This window comes from Phyllobates terribilis, unplaced genomic scaffold, assembly GCF_046119375.1.
Source record: "Phyllobates terribilis strain yellow unplaced genomic scaffold, ASM4611937v1 Scaffold_160__1_contigs__length_4322635, whole genome shotgun sequence".
In the NCBI taxonomy this organism is placed as follows: Eukaryota; Metazoa; Chordata; class Amphibia; order Anura; family Dendrobatidae; genus Phyllobates; species Phyllobates terribilis.
In genome coordinates, this window is record NW_027362920.1 from 4284443 (window position 1) to 4305889 (window position 21447).

At 45.4% G+C, this 21447-nt stretch overlaps 15 non-coding genes and 1 pseudogene across 15 annotated transcripts; all 16 read right to left on the reverse strand.

The window, feature by feature from the left end:
- Positions 1 to 1705: 1705 nt before the first annotated feature.
- LOC141207077 (U2 spliceosomal RNA) lies at positions 1706 to 1896 on the reverse strand. The gene has a single exon (XR_012277502.1). It is a non-coding gene; the product is annotated as a U2 spliceosomal RNA (small nuclear RNA).
- A 1124-nt stretch (positions 1897 to 3020) lies between these two features.
- LOC141207319 (U2 spliceosomal RNA) lies at positions 3021 to 3207 on the reverse strand. Its single transcript, XR_012277718.1, has one exon. It is a non-coding gene; the product is annotated as a U2 spliceosomal RNA (small nuclear RNA).
- A 780-nt stretch (positions 3208 to 3987) lies between these two features.
- LOC141207375 (U2 spliceosomal RNA) lies at positions 3988 to 4079 on the reverse strand (annotated as a pseudogene).
- Positions 4080 to 5203: 1124 nt separating this feature from the next.
- On the reverse strand, positions 5204 to 5394 carry LOC141207078 (U2 spliceosomal RNA). Its single transcript, XR_012277503.1, has one exon. It is a non-coding gene; the product is annotated as a U2 spliceosomal RNA (small nuclear RNA).
- A 1115-nt stretch (positions 5395 to 6509) lies between these two features.
- Positions 6510 to 6700, reverse strand: LOC141207080 (U2 spliceosomal RNA). Its single transcript, XR_012277505.1, has one exon. It is a non-coding gene; the product is annotated as a U2 spliceosomal RNA (small nuclear RNA).
- A 1121-nt stretch (positions 6701 to 7821) lies between these two features.
- Positions 7822 to 8012, reverse strand: LOC141207081 (U2 spliceosomal RNA). Its single transcript, XR_012277506.1, has one exon. It is a non-coding gene; the product is annotated as a U2 spliceosomal RNA (small nuclear RNA).
- A 1121-nt stretch (positions 8013 to 9133) lies between these two features.
- LOC141207082 (U2 spliceosomal RNA) lies at positions 9134 to 9324 on the reverse strand. Its single transcript, XR_012277507.1, has one exon. It is a non-coding gene; the product is annotated as a U2 spliceosomal RNA (small nuclear RNA).
- A 1127-nt stretch (positions 9325 to 10451) lies between these two features.
- LOC141207083 (U2 spliceosomal RNA) lies at positions 10452 to 10642 on the reverse strand. The gene has a single exon (XR_012277508.1). It is a non-coding gene; the product is annotated as a U2 spliceosomal RNA (small nuclear RNA).
- Positions 10643 to 11763: 1121 nt separating this feature from the next.
- LOC141207084 (U2 spliceosomal RNA) lies at positions 11764 to 11954 on the reverse strand. Its single transcript, XR_012277509.1, has one exon. It is a non-coding gene; the product is annotated as a U2 spliceosomal RNA (small nuclear RNA).
- Positions 11955 to 13078: 1124 nt separating this feature from the next.
- On the reverse strand, positions 13079 to 13269 carry LOC141207086 (U2 spliceosomal RNA). The gene has a single exon (XR_012277511.1). It is a non-coding gene; the product is annotated as a U2 spliceosomal RNA (small nuclear RNA).
- A 1124-nt stretch (positions 13270 to 14393) lies between these two features.
- Positions 14394 to 14584, reverse strand: LOC141207087 (U2 spliceosomal RNA). Its single transcript, XR_012277512.1, has one exon. It is a non-coding gene; the product is annotated as a U2 spliceosomal RNA (small nuclear RNA).
- A 1118-nt stretch (positions 14585 to 15702) lies between these two features.
- Positions 15703 to 15893, reverse strand: LOC141207088 (U2 spliceosomal RNA). Its single transcript, XR_012277513.1, has one exon. It is a non-coding gene; the product is annotated as a U2 spliceosomal RNA (small nuclear RNA).
- A 1118-nt stretch (positions 15894 to 17011) lies between these two features.
- LOC141207089 (U2 spliceosomal RNA) lies at positions 17012 to 17202 on the reverse strand. Its single transcript, XR_012277514.1, has one exon. It is a non-coding gene; the product is annotated as a U2 spliceosomal RNA (small nuclear RNA).
- Positions 17203 to 18311: 1109 nt separating this feature from the next.
- LOC141207121 (U2 spliceosomal RNA) lies at positions 18312 to 18502 on the reverse strand. The gene has a single exon (XR_012277545.1). It is a non-coding gene; the product is annotated as a U2 spliceosomal RNA (small nuclear RNA).
- A 1124-nt stretch (positions 18503 to 19626) lies between these two features.
- On the reverse strand, positions 19627 to 19817 carry LOC141207090 (U2 spliceosomal RNA). Its single transcript, XR_012277515.1, has one exon. It is a non-coding gene; the product is annotated as a U2 spliceosomal RNA (small nuclear RNA).
- Positions 19818 to 20935: 1118 nt separating this feature from the next.
- Positions 20936 to 21126, reverse strand: LOC141207092 (U2 spliceosomal RNA). The gene has a single exon (XR_012277517.1). It is a non-coding gene; the product is annotated as a U2 spliceosomal RNA (small nuclear RNA).
- Between the last annotated feature and the right edge of the window lie 321 nt (positions 21127 to 21447).

A 21447-nucleotide genomic window follows, 5' to 3' on the forward strand; every position in this document is an offset into this window, starting at 1 on the left:
GCACTTCCACAAAAGGGTTAGGGAAGTGAACCACAATCTGGACTTCTTCATAAACAAATAATAAGGAAAAAATCAAACCTTCCATTTCGTCCATGTGGCTATTTTCGTTCACTTTCTGGACCAGTTGTTGGCAGCACCCTTGACTCCTAAAAGTGATGGTGTAGGTACCTTTCGATTCGTTGTCCTGGAAGCAGAAGATGTCCTCTCTACTAAATCCCAGAAGTCCAAGAAGGATGATGTTCCAAACATACTGGATGTTTTTCTCACAGCGAAACTTCTCCAAAACGTCAATTCGCACTGTATTTCTCATCCGGGGTTCACCCGATGCATATGACAGCACAGCCGGCATCTCTTCCAAAAAAAGTACGCCAACTACGGAAAGAAAAAAAAGGCATATGCCTTTTTAGGGGATCACTTCCCGTTGCTCCCGGACTAAGCCTCTCTCCCTATAGCAGCAGGGGGGTGAAGTCCCTCCGAAGAGGAACGATCCCCCCAGGCCGAGAGAGAGGGTACCGGAAGCACCCAGATAGACAACAACCAAACAGACAAGCTGTAGGATCGAAGCCAAAAGGCCGAGAAGTGATAACCAGAATTGGTTTCAAACTACGGAGCCACCCAAGGATCCTGAAAAGTCCATTTGTGGAGATGAGCTCCTGGACTCCCGTTAAGAAGACATGTTGTCAACCTCTAGATCCCTTACATGCCTGCACTTTTCGGCTTGCTGCTGCTGCAATCCACGCGTTTTAGATCTGCATAACTCCACCTCTTTAAACACAGCACCTTCACCCCCTGCTGTTCCCACCCGCCTCAACACCGTTGGAAGGGAGGAGAACCAATTAAGGCGGGGGGTGGGGTGGAACGAGCAGCTGTCTACCCTTAGCAGGAGGGCTGCTGATTACATACCTCTCCTGCTGCTGCTGCTGCTGCTGCTGGCTGTCCAGCAGCAGACTGAAGGTGGCTGCTGCTGTGCACAGGTATATAAAGGCTCAGAGCCTATTATGACACGCGCAGCCAGCGTTCCATTGCCACATTCCATCTACTGCAGGCAGGATACCTGGCTGGCTGAATGTCGCTGAGAAGCTCACAGAGACCGCCATAAGCAACAGTTTAACAGAATGCCACAGACTAATCAACCAAACTTTTTGGGTTGGGTTCTCTTTTATAGTCTGCAGGCATTAAATGAAAGAAGTCAGTGTTCCAGCAGAGGGAGACAACGTTTCAGAAAAGGCATTGTAGCAAACCAAAAAAGAAATTTTAAGCGCAGCAGAGTAACCAGCGCACATACCTGTTAGCTCAGGTGAGTTTAAAAGGCTGCTGTTGATAACAAGGGCATTTGCTAAATAGATGGTGTGTGTGCAACAATATACTGAAAGGTCAATTATATTGTGCAGCTTATCTCACCACCTGTAGTTATTTAGGTGAAAGCTCCAAAATGCTTGCCTAATATGTCTGTTTATCCAAAAGGAAGTAAAAAGGGAGAGCTAGAAAGATAGCATTTCATTACATTACATGGCAATGCAATCCACAGTTGCTGAAGTTGAACCAAAATGAGCTTGTAATCTGGCTTCTGCAACTTTGAACATGAAAAATCCAATGAGGAGAAGAAAAGCAAAGCCAAAGAGTCCATCCCAAAATCCGACAAACAAGCAAAATGAACAAAAAACATTGAATTCAATTCTTTCTGATTTTAGAAACTGCATTAAAGAAGGGGTGCACCGGTCCTGGAGATACTGCAATACCAGGTCAATGCGTGGAGTGGACAGAGCAAGCTCTTTTTCCATCTCCCTGTTCTAAAAATCCATTTAATATATGGTCCCCAGATAGGGGACGTATCAGATATTAAACTGATAAGAACAGATACTACACTTGATCTTAGCCAAAAGGCCGAGAAGCGATAACCAGAATTGGTTTCAAACTACGGAGCCACCCAAGGATCCTGAAAAGTCCATTTGTGGAGATGAGCTCCTGGACTCCCGTTAAGAAGACATGTTGTCAACCTCTAGATCCCTTACATGCCTGCACTTTTCGGCTTGCTGCTGCTGCAATCCACGCGTTTTAGATCTGCATAACTCCACCTCTTTAAACACAGCACCTTCACCCCCTGCTGTTCCCACCCGCCTCAACACCGTTGGAAGGGAGGAGAACCAATTAAGGCGGGGGGTGGGGTGGAACGAGCAGCTGTCTACCCTTAGCAGGAGGGCTGCTGATTACATACCTCTCCTGCTGCTGCTGCTGCTGCTGCTGCTGGCTGTCCAGCAGCAGACTGAAGGTGGCTGCTGCTGTGCACAGGTATATAAAGGCTCAGAGCCTATTATGACACGCGCAGCCAGCGTTCCATTGCCACATTCCATCTACTGCAGGCAGGATACCTGGCTGGCTGAATGTCGCTGAGAAGCTCACAGAGACCGCCATAAGCAACAGTTTAACAGAATGCCACAGACTAATCAACCAAACTTTTTGGGTTGGGTTCTCTTTTATAGTCTGCAGGCATTAAATGAAAGAATTCAGTGTTCCAGCAGAGGGAGACAACGTTTCAGAAAAGGCATTGTAGCAAACCAAAAAAGAAATTTTAAGCGCAGCAGAGTAACCAGCGCACATACCTGTTAGCTCAGGTGAGTTTAAAAGGCTGCTGTTGATAACAAGGGCATTTGCTAAATAGATGGTGTGTGTGCAACAATATACTGAAAGGTCAATTATATTGTGCAGCTTATCTCACCACCTGTAGTTATTTAGGTGAAAGCTCCAAAATGCTTGCCTAATATGTCTGTTTATCCAAAAGAAAGTAAAAAGGGAGAGCTAGAAAGATAGCATTTCATTACATTACATGGCAATGCAATGCACAGTTGCTGAAGTTGAACCAAAATGAGCTTGTAATCTGGCTTCTGCAACTTTGAACATGAAAAATCCAATGAGGAGAAGAAAAGCAAAGCCAAAGAGTCCATCCCAAAATCCGACAAACAAGCAAAATGAACAAAAAACATTGAATTCAATTCTTTCTGATTTTAGAAACTGCATTAAAGAAGGGGTGCACCGGTCCTGGAGATACTGCAATACCAGGTCAATGCGTGGAGTGGACAGAGCAAGCTCTTTTTCCATCTCCCTGTTCTAAAAATCCATTTAATATATGGTCCCCAGATAGGGGACGTATCAGATATTAAACTGATAAGAACAGATTTCTATTTTGAAAGCCCGAATTCGTGTACAAAACCCGAGTGCGCTTAAAAAAGTGACAAGTGCCACAAAAAAAGTGCACTAGGATGCTGGTCTTCTTGAAACCCTCTCCAAAAGGAGAAGGGTCCCCCAAACCATTCCCCGTCCCTCCGAGCCAAAAGGCCACAGCGAGGAACAGGGACAAAAAGCCACCTCCAGCCGAAGCCAGAGGCGACCCAATCTTACCCCCAGCACCTGCCCGAGTTCTCACCCGAGCAAGGCACTGGGAGCCAAAGACTGTGCTCCCCTCCCGGAAGAGGGGAGCCAACAACGCTCTCCTCCCGAAAGAGGAGAGCCAGGGGGTTCAGGGGGGAGCGGAACCTGATGGCCACACACTCCCCCCCTAGACCTGCCAAGAGAGGAACCCGTAAGGGAACCGCATCCCGACAAAATCCTAGTAGGACGTGACACACGTGAATAAGTGGACACACAGTGACAAAGAAATTAAATAAATAGTGAAGGTTTCACAGTATAATACTGCCCGGACCTTCGACCGGGAATTGAAAAATTCCCCATCCTAAGGCCAGAAGGCCCGGAATAAGGGTGTGTGCGAAGAAAGAAAATTTGAAGTGCTTGTGCAAATGTACCATAAACTCAAGTGGGGTTCCCAATCCCAGTGAGTTAAGGCACCCCAGGGTCACCACTCCTGGGGCACTTCACACTTCGGGCTTTCGATCTTCCCCGGCCCAATGGCGTCGATCCAGGGGGGCCATGCTTTCCACCAGATGACTATATTAGCCACCTGGCGTACTAACAAGCGCCTAAACCCCAGTGTGCATAATGTATCAATCTACTAGGGCGGCCAACATTCAAAACCGCCTTTTCGAAAGATACTACACTTGATCTTAGCCAAAAGGCCGAGAAGCGATAGCCAGAATTGGTTTCAAACTACGGAGCCACCCAAGGATCCTGAAAAGTCCATTTGTGGAGATGAGCTCCTGGACTCCCGTTAAGAAGACATGTTGTCAACCTCTAGATCCCTTACATGCCTGCACTTTTCGGCTTGCTGCTGCTGCAATCCACGCGTTTTAGATCTGCATAACTCCACCTCTTTAAACACAGCACCTTCACCCCCTGATGTTCCCACCCGCCTCAACACCGTTGGAAGGGAGGAGAACCAATTAAGGCGGGGGGTGGGGTGGAACGAGCAGCTGTCTACCCTTAGCAGGAGGGCTGCTGATTACATACCTCTCCTGCTGCTGCTGCTGCTGCTGCTGCTGGCTGTCCAGCAGCAGACTGAAGGTGGCTGCTGCTGTGCACAGGTATATAAAGGCTCAGAGCCTATTATGACACGCGCAGCCAGCGTTCCATTGCCACATTCCATCTACTGCAGGCAGGATACCTGGCTGGCTGAATGTCGCTGAGAAGCTCACAGAGACCGCCATAAGCAACAGTTTAACAGAATGCCACAGACTAATCAACCAAACTTTTTGGGTTGGGTTCTCTTTTATAGTCTGCAGGCATTAAATGAAAGAAGTCAGTGTTCCAGCAGAGGGAGACAACGTTTCAGAAAAGGCATTGTAGCAAACCAAAAAAGAAATTTTAAGCGCAGCAGAGTAACCAGCGCACATACCTGTTAGCTCAGGTGAGTTTAAAAGGCTGCTGTTGATAACAAGGGCATTTGCTAAATAGATGGTGTGTGTGCAACAATATACTGAAAGGTCAATTATATTGTGCAGCTTATCTCACCACCTGTAGTTATTTAGGTGAAAGCTCCAAAATGCTTGCCTAATATGTCTGTTTATCCAAAAGGAAGTAAAAAGGGAGAGCTAGAAAGATAGCATTTCATTACATTACATGGCAATGCAATGCACAGTTGCTGAAGTTGAACCAAAATGAGCTTGTAATCTGGCTTCTGCAACTTTGAACATGAAAAATCCAATGAGGAGAAGAAAAGCAAAGCCAAAGAGTCCATCCCAAAATCCGACAAACAAGCAAAATGAACAAAAAACATTGAATTCAATTCTTTCTGATTTTAGAAACTGCATTAAAGAAGGGGTGCACCGGTCCTGGAGATACTGCAATACCAGGTCAATGCGTGGAGTGGACAGAGCAAGCTCTTTTTCCATCTCCCTGTTCTAAAAATCCATTTAATATATGGTCCCCAGATAGGGGACGTATCAGATATTAAACTGATAAGAACAGATACTACACTTGATCTTAGCCAAAAGGCCGAGAAGCGATAACCAGAATTGGTTTCAAACTACGGAGCCACCCAAGGATCCTGAAAAGTCCATTTGTGGAGATGAGCTCCTGGACTCCCGTTAAGAAGACATGTTGTCAACCTCTAGATCCCTTACATGCCTGCACTTTTCGGCTTGCTGCTGCTGCAATCCACGCGTTTTAGATCTGCATAACTCCACCTCTTTAAACACAGCACCTTCACCCCCTGCTGTTCCCACCCGCCTCAACACCGTTGGAAGGGAGGAGAACCAATTAAGGCGGGGGGTGGGGTGGAACGAGCAGCTGTCTACCCTTAGCAGGAGGGCTGCTGATTACATACCTCTCCTGCTGCTGCTGCTGCTGGCTGTCCAGCAGCAGACTGAAGGTGGCTGCTGCTGTGCACAGGTATATAAAGGCTCAGAGCCTATTATGACACGCGCAGCCAGCGTTCCATTGCCACATTCCATCTACTGCAGGCAGGATACCTGGCTGGCTGAATGTCGCTGAGAAACTCACAGAGACCGCCATAAGCAACAGTTTAACAGAATGCCACAGACTAATCAACCAAACTTTTTGGGTTGGGTTCTCTTTTATAGTCTGCAGGCATTAAATGAAAGAAGTCAGTGTTCCAGCAGAGGGAGACAACGTTTCAGAAAAGGCATTGTAGCAAACCAAAAAAGAAATTTTAAGCGCAGCAGAGTAACCAGCGCACATACCTGTTAGCTCAGGTGAGTTTAAAAGGCTGCTGTTGATAACAAGGGCATTTGCTAAATAGATGGTGTGTGTGCAACAATATACTGAAAGGTCAATTATATTGTGCAGCTTATCTCACCACCTGTAGTTATTTAGGTGAAAGCTCCAAAATGCTTGCCTAATATGTCTGTTTATCCAAAAGGAAGTAAAAAGGGAGAGCTAGAAAGATAGCATTTCATTACATTACATGGCAATGCAATGCACAGTTGCTGAAGTTGAACCAAAATGAGCTTGTAATCTGGCTTCTGCAACTTTGAACATGAAAAATCCAATGAGGAGAAGAAAAGCAAAGCCAAAGAGTCCATCCCAAAATCCGACAAACAAGCAAAATGAACAAAAAACATTGAATTCAATTCTTTCTGATTTTAGAAACTGCATTAAAGAAGGGGTGCACCGGTCCTGGAGATACTGCAATACCAGGTCAATGCGTGGAGTGGACAGAGCAAGCTCTTTTTCCATCTCCCTGTTCTAAAAATCCATTTAATATATGGTCCCCAGATAGGGGACGTATCAGATATTAAACTGATAAGAACAGATACTACACTTGATCTTAGCCAAAAGGCCGAGAAGCGATAACCAGAATTGGTTTCAAACTACGGAGCCACCCAAGGATCCTGAAAAGTCCATTTGTGGAGATGAGCTCCTGGACTCCCGTTAAGAAGACAAGTTGTCAACCTCTAGATCCCTTACATGCCTGCACTTTTCGGCTTGCTGCTGCTGCAATCCACGCGTTTTAGATCTGCATAACTCCACCTCTTTAAACACAGCACCTTCACCCCCTGCTGTTCCCACCCGCCTCAACACCGTTGGAAGGGAGGAGAACCAATTAAGGCGGGGGGTGGGGTGGAACGAGCAGCTGTCTACCCTTAGCAGGAGGGCTGCTGATTACATACCTCTCCTGCTGCTGCTGCTGCTGCTGCTGGCTGTCCAGCAGCAGACTGAAGGTGGCTGCTGCTGTGCACAGGTATATAAAGGCTCAGAGCCTATTATGACACGCGCAGCCAGCGTTCCATTGCCACATTCCATCTACTGCAGGCAGGATACCTGGCTGGCTGAATGTCGCTGAGAAGCTCACAGAGACCGCCATAAGCAACAGTTTAACAGAATGCCACAGACTAATCAACCAAACTTTTTGGGTTGGGTTCTCTTTTATAGTCTGCAGGCATTAAATGAAAGAAGTCAGTGTTCCAGCAGAGGGAGACAACGTTTCAGAAAAGGCATTGTAGCAGACCCAAAAAGAAATTTTAAGCGCAGCAGAGTAACCAGCGCACATACCTGTTAGCTCAGGTGAGTTTAAAAGGCTGCTGTTGATAACAAGGGCATTTGCTAAATAGATGGTGTGTGTGCAACAATATACTGAAAGGTCAATTATATTGTGCAGCTTATCTCACCACCTGTAGTTATTTAGGTGAAAGCTCCAAAATGCTTGCCTAATATGTCTGTTTATCCAAAAGGAAGTAAAAAGGGAGAGCTAGAAAGATAGCATTTCATTACATTACATGGCAATGCAATGCACAGTTGCTGAAGTTGAACCAAAATGAGCTTGTAATCTGGCTTCTGCAACTTTGAACATGAAAAATCCAATGAGGAGAAGAAAAGCAAAGCCAAAGAGTCCATCCCAAAATCCAACAAACAAGCAAAATGAGCAAAAAACATTGAATTCAATTCTTTCTGATTTTAGAAACTGCATTAAAGAAGGGGTGCACCGGTCCTGGAGATACTGCAATACCAGGTCAATGCGTGGAGTGGACAGAGCAAGCTCTTTTTCCATCTCCCTGTTCTAAAAATCCATTTAATATATGGTCCCCAGATAGGGGACGTATCAGATATTAAACTGATAAGAACAGATACTACACTTGATCTTAGCCAAAAGGCCGAGAAGCGATAACCAGAATTGGTTTCAAACTACGGAGCCACCCAAGGATCCTGAAAAGTCCATTTGTGGAGATGAGCTCCTGGACTCCCGTTAAGAAGACATGTTGTCAACCTCTAGATCCCTTACATGCCTGCACTTTTCGGCTTGCTGCTGCTGCAATCCACGCGTTTTAGATCTGCATAACTCCACCTCTTTAAACACAGCACCTTCACCCCCTGCTGTTCCCACCCGCCTCAACACCGTTGGAAGGGAGGAGAACCAATTAAGGCGGGGGGTGGGGTGGAACGAGCAGCTGTCTACCCTTAGCAGGAGGGCTGCTGATTACATACCTCTCCTGCTGCTGCTGCTGCTGCTGCTGGCTGTCCAGCAGCAGACTGAAGGTGGCTGCTGCTGTGCACAGGTATATAAAGGCTCAGAGCCTATTATGACACGCGCAGCCAGCGTTCCATTGCCACATTCCATCTACTGCAGGCAGGATACCTGGCTGGCTGAATTTCGCTGAAAAGCTCACAGAGACCGCCATAAGCAACAGTTTAACAGAATGCCACAGACTAATCAACCAAACTTTTTGGGTTGGGTTCTCTTTTATAGTCTGCAGGCATTAAATGAAAGAAGTCAGTGTTCCAGCAGAGGGAGACAACGTTTCAGAAAAGGCATTGTAGCAAACCAAATAAGAAATTTTAAGCGCAGCAGAGTAACCAGCGCACATACCTGTTAGCTCAGGTGAGTTTAAAAGGCTGCTGTTGATAACAAGGTCATTTGCTAAATAGATGGTGTGTGTGCAACAATATACTGAAAGGTCAATTATATTGTGCAGCTTATCTCACCACCTGTAGTTATTTAGGTGAAAGCTCCAAAATGCTTGCCTAATATGTCTGTTTATCCAAAAGGAAGTAAAAAGGGAGAGCTAGAAAGATAGCATTTCATTACATTACATGGCAATGCAATGCACAGTTGCTGAAGTTGAACCAAAATGAGCTTGTAATCTGGCTTCTGCAACTTTGAACATGAAAAATCCAATGAGGAGAAGAAAAGCAAAGCCAAAGAGTCCATCCCAAAATCCAACAAACAAGCAAAATGAACAAAAAACATTGAATTCAATTCTTTCTGATTTTAGAAACTGCATTAAAGAAGGGGTGCACCGGTCCTGGAGATACTGCAATACCAGGTCAATGCGTGGAGTGGACAGAGCAAGCTCTTTTTCCATCTCCCTGTTCTAAAAATCCATTTAATATATGGTCCCCAGATAGGGGACGTATCAGATATTAAACTGATAAGAACAGATACTACACTTGATCTTAGCCAAAAGGCCGAGAAGCGATAACCAGAATTGGTTTCAAACTACGGAGCCACCCAAGGATCCTGAAAAGTCCATTTGTGGAGATGAGCTCCTGGACTCCCGTTAAGAAGACATGTTGTCAACCTCTAGATCCCTTACATGCCTGCACTTTTCGGCTTGCTGCTGCTGCAATCCACGCGTTTTAGATCTGCATAACTCCACCTCTTTAAACACAGCACCTTCACCCCCTGCTGTTCCCACCCGCCTCAACACCGTTGGAAGGGAGGAGAACCAATTAAGGCGGGGGGTGGGGTGGAACGAGCAGCTGTCTACCCTTAGCAGGAGGGCTGCTGATTACATACCTCTCCTGCTGCTGCTGCTGCTGCTGCTGCTGCTGGCTGTCCAGCAGCAGACTGAAGGTGGCTGCTGCTGTGCACAGGTATATAAAGGCTCAGAGCCTATTATGACACGCGCAGCCAGCGTTCCATTGCCACATTCCATCTACTGCAGGCAGGATACCTGGCTGGCTGAATGTCGCTGAGAAGCTCACAGAGACCGCCATAAGCAACAGTTTAACAGAATGCCACAGACTAATCAACCAAACTTTTTGGGTTGGGTTCTCTTTTATAGTCTGCAGGCATTAAATGAAAGAAGTCAGTGTTCCAGCAGAGGGAGACAACGTTTCAGAAAAGGCATTGTAGCAAACCAAAAAAGAAATTTTAAGCGCAGCAGAGTAACCAGCGCACATACCTGTTAGCTCAGGTGAGTTTAAAAGGCTGCTGTTGATAACAAGGGCATTTGCTAAATAGATGGTGTGTGTGCAACAATATACTGAAAGGTCAATTATATTGTGCAGCTTATCTCACCACCTGTAGTTATTTAGGTGAAAGCTCCAAAATGCTTGCCTAATATGTCTGTTTATCCAAAAGGAAGTAAAAAGGGAGAGCTAGAAAGATAGCATTTCATTACATTACATGGCAATGCAATGCACAGTTGCTGAAGTTGAACCAAAATGAGCTTGTAATCTGGCTTCTGCAACTTTGAACATGAAAAATCCAATGAGGAGAAGAAAAGCAAAGCCAAAGAGTCCATCCCAAAATCCGACAAACAAGCAAAATGAACAAAAAACATTGAATTCAATTCTTTCTGATTTTAGAAACTGCATTAAAGAAGGGGTGCACCGGTCCTGGAGATACTGCAATACCAGGTCAATGCGTGGAGTGGACAGAGCAAGCTCTTTTTCCATCTCCCTGTTCTAAAAATCCATTTAATATATGGTCCCCAGATAGGGGACGTATCAGATATTAAACTGATAAGAACAGATACTACACTTGATCTTAGCCAAAAGGCCGAGAAGCGATAACCAGAATTGGTTTCAAACTACGGAGCCACCCAAGGATCCTGAAAAGTCCATTTGTGGAGATGAGCTCCTGGACTCCCGTTAAGAAGACATGTTGTCAACCTCTAGATCCCTTACATGCCTGCACTTTTCGGCTTGCTGCTGCTGCAATCCACGCGTTTTAGATCTGCATAACTCCACCTCTTTAAACACAGCACCTTCACCCCCTGCTGTTCCCACCCGCCTCAACACCGTTGGAAGGGAGGAGAACCAATTAAGGCGGGGGGTGGGGTGGAACGAGCAGCTGTCTACCCTTAGCAGGAGGGCTGCTGATTACATACCTCTCCTGCTGCTGCTGCTGCTGCTGCTGGCTGTCCAGCAGCAGACTGAAGGTGGCTGCTGCTGTGCACAGGTATATAAAGGCTCAGAGCCTATTATGACACGCGCAGCCAGCGTTCCATTGCCACATTCCATCTACTGCAGGCAGGATACCTGGCTGGCTGAATGTCGCTGAGAAGCTCACAGAGACCGCCATAAGCAACAGTTTAACAGAATGCCACAGACTAATCAACCAAACTTTTTGGGTTGGGTTCTCTTTTATAGTCTGCAGGCATTAAATGAAAGAAGTCAGTGTTCCAGCAGAGGGAGACAACGTTTCAGAAAAGGCATTGTAGCAAACCAAAAAAGAAATTTTAAGCGCAGCAGAGTAACCAGCGCACATACCTGTTAGCTCAGGTGAGTTTAAAAGGCTGCTGTTGATAACAAGGGCATTTGCTAAATAGATGGTGTGTGTGCAACAATATACTGAAAGGTCAATTATATTGTGCAGCTTATCTCACCACCTGTAGTTATTTAGGTGAAAGCTCCAAAATGCTTGCCTAATATGTCTGTTTATCCAAAAGGAAGTAAAAAGGGAGAGCTAGAAAGATAGCATTTCATTACATTACATGGCAATGCAATGCACAGTTGCTGAAGTTGAACCAAAATGAGCTTGTAATCTGGCTTCTGCAACTTTGAACATGAAAAATCCAATGAGGAGAAGAAAAGCAAAGCCAAAGAGTCCATCCCAAAATCTGACAAACAAGCAAAATGAACAAAAAACATTGAATTCAATTCTTTCTGATTTTAGAAACTGCATTAAAGAAGGGGTGCACCGGTCCTGGAGATACTGCAATACCAGGTCAATGCGTGGAGTGGACAGAGCAAGCTCTTTTTCCATCTCCCTGTTCTAAAAATCCATTTAATATATGGTCCCCAGATAGGGGACGTATCAGATATTAAACTGATAAGAACAGATACTACACTTGATCTTAGCCAAAAGGCCGAGAAGCGATAACCAGAATTGGTTTCAAACTACGGAGCCACCCAAGGATCCTGAAAAGTCCATTTGTGGAGATGAGCTCCTGGACTCCTGTTAAGAAGACATGTTGTCAACCTCTAGATCCCTTACATGCCTGCACTTTTCGGCTTGCTGCTGCTGCAATCCACGCGTTTTAGATCTGCATAACTCCACCTCTTTAAACACAGCACCTTCACCCCCTGCTGTTCCCACCCGCCTCAACACCGTTGGAAGGGAGGAGAACCAATTAAGGCGGGGGGTGGGGTGGAACGAGCAGCTGTCTACCCTTAGCAGGAGGGCTGCTGATTACATACCTCTCCTGCTGCTGCTGCTGCTGCTGCTGCTGGCTGTCCAGCAGCAGACTGAAGGTGGCTGCTGCTGTGCACAGGTATATAAAGGCTCAGAGCCTATTATGACACGCGCAGCCAGCGTTCCATTGCCACATTCCATCTACTGCAGGCAGGATACCTGGCTGGCTGAATGTCGCTGAGAAGCTCACAGAGACCGCCATAAGCAACAGTTTAACAGAATGCCACAGACTAATCAACCAAACTTTTTGGGTTGGGTTCTCTTTTATAGTCTGCAGGCATTAAATGAAAGAAGTCAGTGTTCCAGCAGAGGGAGACAACGTTTCAGAAAAGGCATTGTAGCAAACCAAAAAAGAAATTTTAAGCGCAGCAGAGTAACCAGCGCACATACCTGTTAGCTCAGGTGAGTTTAAAAGGCTGCTGTTGATAACAAGGGCATTTGCTAAATAGATGGTGTGTGTGCAACAATATACTGAAAGGTCAATTATATTGTGCAGCTTATCTCACCACCTGTAGTTATTTAGGTGAAAGCTCCAAAATGCTTGCCTAATATGTCTGTTTATCCAAAAGGAAGTAAAAAGGGAGAGCTAGAAAGATAGCATTTCATTACATTACATGGCAATGCAATGCACAGTTGCTGAAGTTGAACCAAAATGAGCTTGTAATCTGGCTTCTGCAACTTTGAACATGAAAAATCCAATGAGGAGAAGAAAAGCAAAGCCAAAGAGTCCATCCCAAAATCCAACAAACAAGCAAAATGAACAAAAAACATTGAATTCAATACTTTCTGATTTTAGAAACTGCATTAAAGAAGGGGTGCACCGGTCCTGGAGATACTGCAATACCAGGTCAATGCGTGGAGTGGACAGAGCAAGCTCTTTTTCCATCTCCCTGTTCTAAAAATCCATTTAATATATGGTCCCCAGATAGGGGACGTATCAGATATTAAACTGATAAGAACAGATACTACACTTGATCTTAGCCAAAAGGCCGAGAAGCGATAACCAGAATTGGTTTCAAACTACGGAGCCACCCAAGGATCCTGAAAAGTCCATTTGTGGAGATGAGCTCCTGGACTCCCGTTAAGAAGACATGTTGTCAACCTCTAGATCCCTTACATGCCTGCACTTTTCGGCTTGCTGCTGCTGCAATCCACGCGTTTTAGATCTGCATAACTCCACCTCTTTAAACACAGCACCTTCACCCCCTGCTGTTCCCTTCCGCCTCAACACCGTTGGAAGGGAGGAGAACCAATTAAGGCGGGGGGTGGGGTGGAACGAGCAGCTGTCTACCCTTAGCAGGAGGGCTGCTGATTACATACCTCTCCTGCTGCTGCTGCTGCTGCTGCTGCTGGCTGTCCAGCAGCAGACTGAAGGTGGCTGCTGCTGTGCACAGGTATATAAAGGCTCAGAGCCTATTATGACACGCGCAGCCAGCGTTCCATTGCCACATTCCATCTACTGCAGGCAGGATACCTGGCTGGCTGAATGTCGCTGAGAAGCTCACAGAGACCGCCATAAGCAACAGTTTAACAGAATGCCACAGACTAATCAACCAAACTTTTTGGGTTGGGTTCTCTTTTATAGTCTGCAGGCATTAAATGAAAGAAGTCAGTGTTCCAGCAGAGGGAGACAACGTTTCAGAAAAGGCATTGTAGCAAACCAAAAAAGAAATTTTAAGCGCAGCAGAGTAACCAGCGCACATACCTGTTAGCTCAGGTGAGTTTAAAAGGCTGCTGTTGATAACAAGGGCATTTGCTAAATAGATGGTGTGTGTGCAACAATATACTGAAAGGTCAATTATATTGTGCAGCTTATCTCACCACCTGTAGTTATTTAGGTGAAAGCTCCAAAATGCTTGCCTAATATGTCTGTTTATCCAAAAGGAAGTAAAAAGGGAGAGCTAGAAAGATAGCATTTCATTACATTACATGGCAATGCAATGCACAGTTGCTGAAGTTGAACCAAAATGAGCTTGTAATCTGGCTTCTGCAACTTTGAACATGAAAAATCCAATGAGGAGAAGAAAAGCAAAGCCAAAGAGTCCATCCCAAAATCCGACAAACAAGCAAAATGAACAAAAAACATTGAATTCAATTCTTTCTGATTTTAGAAACTGCATTAAAGAAGGGGTGCACCGGTCCTGGAGATACTGCAATACCAGGTCAATGCGTGGAGTGGACAGAGCAAGCTCTTTTTCCATCTCCCTGTTCTAAAAATCCATTTAATATATGGTCCCCAGATAGGGGACGTATCAGATATTAAACTGATAAGAACAGATACTACACTTGATCTTAGCCAAAAGGCCGAGAAGCGATAACCAGAATTGGTTTCAAACTACGGAGCCACCCAAGGATCCTGAAAAGTCCATTTGTGGAGATGAGCTCCTGGACTCCCGTTAAGAAGACATGTTGTCAACCTCTAGATCCCTTACATGCCTGCACTTTTCGGCTTGCTGCTGCTGCAATCCACGCGTTTTAGATCTGCATAACTCCACCTCTTTAAACACAGCACCTTCACCCCCTGCTGTTCCCACCCGCCTCAACACCGTTGGAAGGGAGGAGAACCAATTAAGGCGGGGGGTGGGGTGGAACGAGCAGCTGTCTACCCTTAGCAGGAGGGCTGCTGATTACATACCTCTCCTGCTGCTGCTGCTGCTGCTGGCTGTCCAGCAGCAGACTGAAGGTGGCTGCTGCTGTGCACAGGTATATAAAGGCTCAGAGCCTATTATGACACGCGCAGCCAGCGTTCCATTGCCACATTCCATCTACTGCAGGCAGGATACCTGGCTGGCTGAATGTCGCTGAGAAGCTCACAGAGACCGCCATAAGCAACAGTTTAACAGAATGCCACAGACTAATCAACCAAACTTTTTGGGTTGGGTTCTCTTTTATAGTCTGCAGGCATTAAATGAAAGAAGTCAGTGTTCCAGCAGAGGGAGACAACGTTTCAGAAAAGGCATTGTAGCAAACCAAAAAAGAAATTTTAAGCGCAGCAGAGTAACCAGCGCACATACCTGTTAGCTCAGGTGAGTTTAAAAGGCTGCTGTTGATAACAAGGGCATTTGCTAAATAGATGGTGTGTGTGCAACAATATACTGAAAGGTCAATTATATTGTGCAGCTTATCTCACCACCTGTAGTTATTTAGGTGAAAGCTCCAAAATGCTTGCCTAATATGTCTGTTTATCCAAAAGGAAGTAAAAAGGGAGAGCTAGAAAGATAGCATTTCATTACATTACATGGCAATGCAATGCACAGTTGCTGAAGTTGAACCAAAATGAGCTTGTAATCTGGCTTCTGCAACTTTGAACATGAAAAATCCAATGAGGAGAAGAAAAGCAAAGCCAAAGAGTCCATCCCAAAATCCGACAAACAAGCAAAATGAACAAAAAACATTGAATTCAATTCTTTCTGATTTTAGAAACTGCATTAAAGAAGGGGTGCACCGGTCCTGGAGATACTGCAATACCAGGTCAATGCGTGGAGTGGACAGAGCAAGCTCTTTTTCCATCTCCCTGTTCTAAAAATCCATTTAATATATGGTCCCCAGATAGGGGACGTATCAGATATTAAACTGATAAGAACAGATACTACACTTGATCTTAGCCAAAAGGCCGAGAAGCGATAACCAGAATTGGTTTCAAACTACGGAGCCACCCAAGGATCCTGAAAAGTCCATTTGTGGAGATGAGCTCCTGGACTCCCGTTAAGAAGACATGTTGTCAACCTCTAGATCCCTTACATGCCTGCACTTTTCGGCTTGCTGCTGCTGCAATCCACGCGTTTTAGATCTGCATAACTCCACCTCTTTAAACACAGCACCTTCACCCCCTGCTGTTCCCACCCGCCTCAACACCGTTGGAAGGGAGGAGAACCAATTAAGGCGGGGGGTGGGGTGGAACGAGCAGCTGTCTACCCTTAGCAGGAGGGCTGCTGATTACATACCTCTCCTGCTGCTGCTGCTGCTGCTGGCTGTCCAGCAGCAGACTGAAGGTGGCTGCTGCTGTGCACAGGTATATAAAGGCTCAGAGCCTATTATGACACGCGCAGCCAGCGTTCCATTGCCACATTCCATCTACTGCAGGCAGGATACCTGGCTGGCTGAATGTCGCTGAGAAGCTCACAGAGACCGCCATAAGCAACAGTTTAACAGAATGCCACAGACTAATCAACCAAACTTTTTGGGTTGGGTTCTCTTTTATAGTCTGCAGGCATTAAATGAAAGAAGTCAGTGTTCCAGCAGAGGGAGACAACGTTTCAGAAAAGGCATTGTAGCAAACCAAAAAAGAAATTTTAAGCGCAGCAGAGTAACCAGCGCACATACCTGTTAGCTCAGGTGAGTTTAAAAGGCTGCTGTTGATAACAAGGGCATTTGCTAAATAGATGGTGTGTGTGCAACAATATACTGAAAGGTCAATTATATTGTGCAGCTTATCTCACCACCTGTAGTTATTTAGGTGAAAGCTCCAAAATGCTTGCCTAATATGTCTGTTTATCCAAAAGGAAGTAAAAAGGGAGAGCTAGAAAGATAGCATTTCATTACATTACATGGCAATGCAATGCACAGTTGCTGAAGTTGAACCAAAATGAGCTTGTAATCTGGCTTCTGCAACTTTGAACATGAAAAATCCAATGAGGAGAAGAAAAGCAAAGCCAAAGAGTCCATCCCAAAATCCGACAAACAAGCAAAATGAACAAAAAACATTGAATTCAACTCTTTCTGATTTTAGAAACTGCATTAAAGAAGGGGTGCACCGGTCCTGGAGATACTGCAATACCAGGTCAATGCGTGGAGTGGACAGAGCAAGCTCTTTTTCCATCTCCCTGTTCTAAAAATCCATTTAATATATGGTCCCCAGATAGGGGACGTATCAGATATTAAACTGATAAGAACAGATACTACACTTGATCTTAGCCAAAAGGCCGAGAAGCGATAACCAGAATTGGTTTCAAACTACGGAGCCACCCAAGGATCCTGAAAAGTCCATTTGTGGAGATGAGCTCCTGGACTCCCGTTAAGAAGACATGTTGTCAACCTCTAGATCCCTTACATGCCTGCACTTTTCGGCTTGCTGCTGCTGCAATCCACGCGTTTTAGATCTGCATAACTCCACCTCTTTAAACACAGCACCTTCACCCCCTGCTGTTCCCACCCGCCTCAACACCGTTGGAAGGGAGGAGAACCAATTAAGGCGGGGGGTGGGGTGGAACGAGCAGCTGTCTACCCTTAGCAGGAGGGCTGCTGATTACATACCTCTCCTGCTGCTGCTGGCTGTCCAGCAGCAGACTGAAGGTGGCTGCTGCTGTGCACAGGTATATAAAGGCTCAGAGCCTATTATGACACGCGCAGCCAGCGTTCCATTGCCACATTCCATCTACTGCAGGCAGGATACCTGGCTGGCTGAATGTCGCTGAGAAGCTCACAGAGACCGCCATAAGCAACAGTTTAACAGAATGCCACAGACTAATCAACCAAACTTTTTGGGTTGGGTTCTCTTTTATAGTCTGCAGGCATTAAATGAAAGAAGTCAGTGTTCCAGCAGAGGGAGACAACGTTTCAGAAAAGGCATTGTAGCAAACCAAAAAAGAAATTTTAAGCGCAGCAGAGTAACCAGCGCACATACCTGTTAGCTCAGGTGAGTTTAAAAGGCTGCTGTTGATAACAAGGGCATTTGCTAAATAGATGGTGTGTGTGCAACAATATACTGAAAGGTCAATTATATTGTGCAGCTTATCTCACCACCTGTAGTTATTTAGGTGAAAGCTCCAAAATGCTTGCCTAATATGTCTGTTTATCCAAAAGGAAGTAAAAAGGGAGAGCTAGAAAGATAGCATTTCATTACATTACATGGCAATGCAATGCACAGTTGCTGAAGTTGAACCAAAATGAGCTTGTAATCTGGCTTCTGCAACTTTGAACATGAAAAATCCAATGAGGAGAAGAAAAGCAAAGCCAAAGAGTCCATCCCAAAATCCGACAAACAAGCAAAATGAACAAAAAACATTGAATTCAATTCTTTCTGATTTTAGAAACTGCATTAAAGAAGGGGTGCACCGGTCCTGGAGATACTGCAATACCAGGTCAATGCGTGGAGTGGACAGAGCAAGCTCTTTTTCCATCTCCCTGTTCTAAAAATCCATTTAATATATGGTCCCCAGATAGGGGACGTATCAGATATTAAACTGATAAGAACAGATACTACACTTGATCTTAGCCAAAAGGCTGAGAAGCGATAACCAGAATTGGTTTCAAACTACGGAGCCACCCAAGGATCCTGAAAAGTCCATTTGTGGAGATGAGCTCCTGGACTCCCGTTAAGAAGACATGTTGTCAACCTCTAGATCCCTTACATGCCTGCACTTTTCGGCTTGCTGCTGCTGCAATCCACGCGTTTTAGATCTGCATAACTCCACCTCTTTAAACACAGCACCTTCACCCCCTGCTGTTCCCACCCGCCTCAACACCGTTGGAAGGGAGGAGAACCAATTAAGGCGGGGGGTGGGGTGGAACGAGCAGCTGTCTACCCTTAGCAGGAGGGCTGCTGATTACATACCTCTCCTGCTGCTGCTGCTGCTGCTGCTGCTGGCTGTCCAGCAGCAGACTGAAGGTGGCTGCTGCTGTGCACAGGTATATAAAGGCTCAGAGCCTATTATGACACGCGCAGCCAGCGTTCCATTGCCACATTCCATCTACTGCAGGCAGGATACCTGGCTGGCTGAATGTCGCTGAGAAGCTCACAGAGACCGCCATAAGCAACAGTTTAACAGAATGCCACAGACTAATCAACCAAACTTTTTGGGTTGGGTTCTCTTTTATAGTCTGCAGGCATTAAATGAAAGAAGTCAGTGTTCCAGCAGAGGGAGACAACGTTTCAGAAAAGGCATTGTAGCAAACCAAAAAAGAAATTTTAAGCGCAGCAGAGTAACCAGCGCACATACCTGTTAGCTCAGGTGAGTTTAAAAGGCTGCTGTTGATAACAAGGGCATTTGCTAAATAGATGGTGTGTGTGCAACAATATACTGAAAGGTCAATTATATTGTGCAGCTTATCTCACCACCTGTAGTTATTTAGGTGAAAGCTCCAAAATGCTTGCCTAATATGTCTGTTTATCCAAAAGGAAGTAAAAAGGGAGAGCTAGAAAGATAGCATTTCATTACATTACATGGCAATGCAATGCACAGTTGCTGAAGTTGAACCAAAATGAGCTTGTAATCTGGCTTCTGCAACTTTGAACATGAAAAATCCAATGAGGAGAAGAAAAGCAAAGCCAAAGAGTCCATCCCAAAATCCGACAAACAAGCAAAATGAACAAAAAACATTGAATTCAATTCTTTCTGATTTTAGAAACTGCATTAAAGAAGGGGTGCACCGGTCCTGGAGATACTGCAATACCAGGTCAATGCGTGGAGTGGACAGAGCAAGCTCTTTTTCCATCTCCCTGTTCTAAAAATCCATTTAATATATGGTCCCCAGATAGGGGACGTATCAGATATTAAACTGATAAGAACAGATACTACACTTGATCTTAGCCAAAAGGCCGAGAAGCGATAACCAGAATTGGTTTCAAACTACGGAGCCACCCAAGGATCCTGAAAAGTCCATTTGTGGAGATGAGCTCCTGGACTCCCGTTAAGAAGACATGTTGTCAACCTCTAGATCCCTTACATGCCTGCACTTTTCGGCTTGCTGCTGCTGCAATCCACGCGTTTTAGATCTGCATAACTCCACCTCTTTAAACACAGCACCTTCACCCCCTGCTGTTCCCACCCGCCTCAACACCGTTGGAAGGGAGGAGAACCAATTAAGGTGGGGGGTGGGGTGGAACGAGCAGCTGTCTGCCCTTAGCAGGAGGGCTGCTGATTACATACCTCTCCTGCTGCTGCTGCTGCTGCTGGCTGTCCAGCAGCAGACTGAAGGTGGCTGCTGCTGTGCACAGGTATATAAAGGCTCAGAGCCTATTATGACATGCGCAGCCAGCGTTCCATTGCCACATTCCATCTACTGCAGGCAGGATACCTGGCTGGCTGAATGTCGCTGAGAAGCTCACAGAGACCGCCATAAGCAACAGTTTAACAGAATGCCACAGACTAATCAACCAAACTTTTTGGGTTGGGTTCTCTTTTATAGTCTGCAGGCATTAAATGAAAGAAGTCAGTGTTCCAGCAGAGGGAGACAACGTTTCAGAAAAGGCATTGTAGCAAACCAAAAAAGAAATTTTAAGCGCAGCAGAGTAACCAGCGCACATACCTGTTAGCTCAGGTGAGTTTAAAAGGCTGCTGTTGATAACAAGGGCATTTGCTAAATAGATGGTGTGTGTGCAACAATATACTGAAAGGTCAATTATATTGTGCAGCTTATCTCACCACCTGTAGTTATTTAGGTGAAAGCTCCAAAATGCTTGCCTAATATGTCTGTTTATCCAAAAGGAAGTAAAAAGGGAGAGCTAGAAAGATAGCATTTCATTACATTACATGGCAATGCAATGCACAGTTGCTGAAGTTGAACCAAAATGAGCTTGTAATCTGGCTTCTGCAACTTTGAACATGAAAAATCCAATGAGGAGAAGAAAAGCAAAGCCAAAGAGTCCATCCCAAAATCCGACAAACAAGCAAAATGAACAAAAAACATTGAATTCAATTCTTTCTGATTTTAGAAACTGCATTAAAGAAGGGGTGCACCGGTCCTGGAGATACTGCAATACCAGGTCAATGCGTGGAGTGGACAGAGCAAGCTCTTTTTCCATCTCCCTGTTCTAAAAATCCATTTAATATATGGTCCCCAGATAGGGGACGTATCAGATATTAAACTGATAAGAACAGATACTACACTTGATCTTAGCCAAAAGGCCGAGAAGCGATAACCAGAATTGGTTTCAAACTACGGAGCCACCCAAGGATCCTGAAAAGTCCATTTGTGGAGATGAGCTCCTGGACTCCCGTTAAGAAGACATGTTGTCAACCTCTAGATCCCTTACATGCCTGCACTTTTCGGCTTGCTGCTGCTGCAATCCACGCGTTTTAGATCTGCATAACTCCACCTCTTTAAACACAGCACCTTCACCCCCTGCTGTTCCCACCCGCCTCAACACCGTTGGAAGGGAGGAGAACCAATTAAGGCGGGGGGTGGGGTGGAACGAGCAGCTGTCTACCCTTAGCAGGAGGGCTGCTGATTACATACCT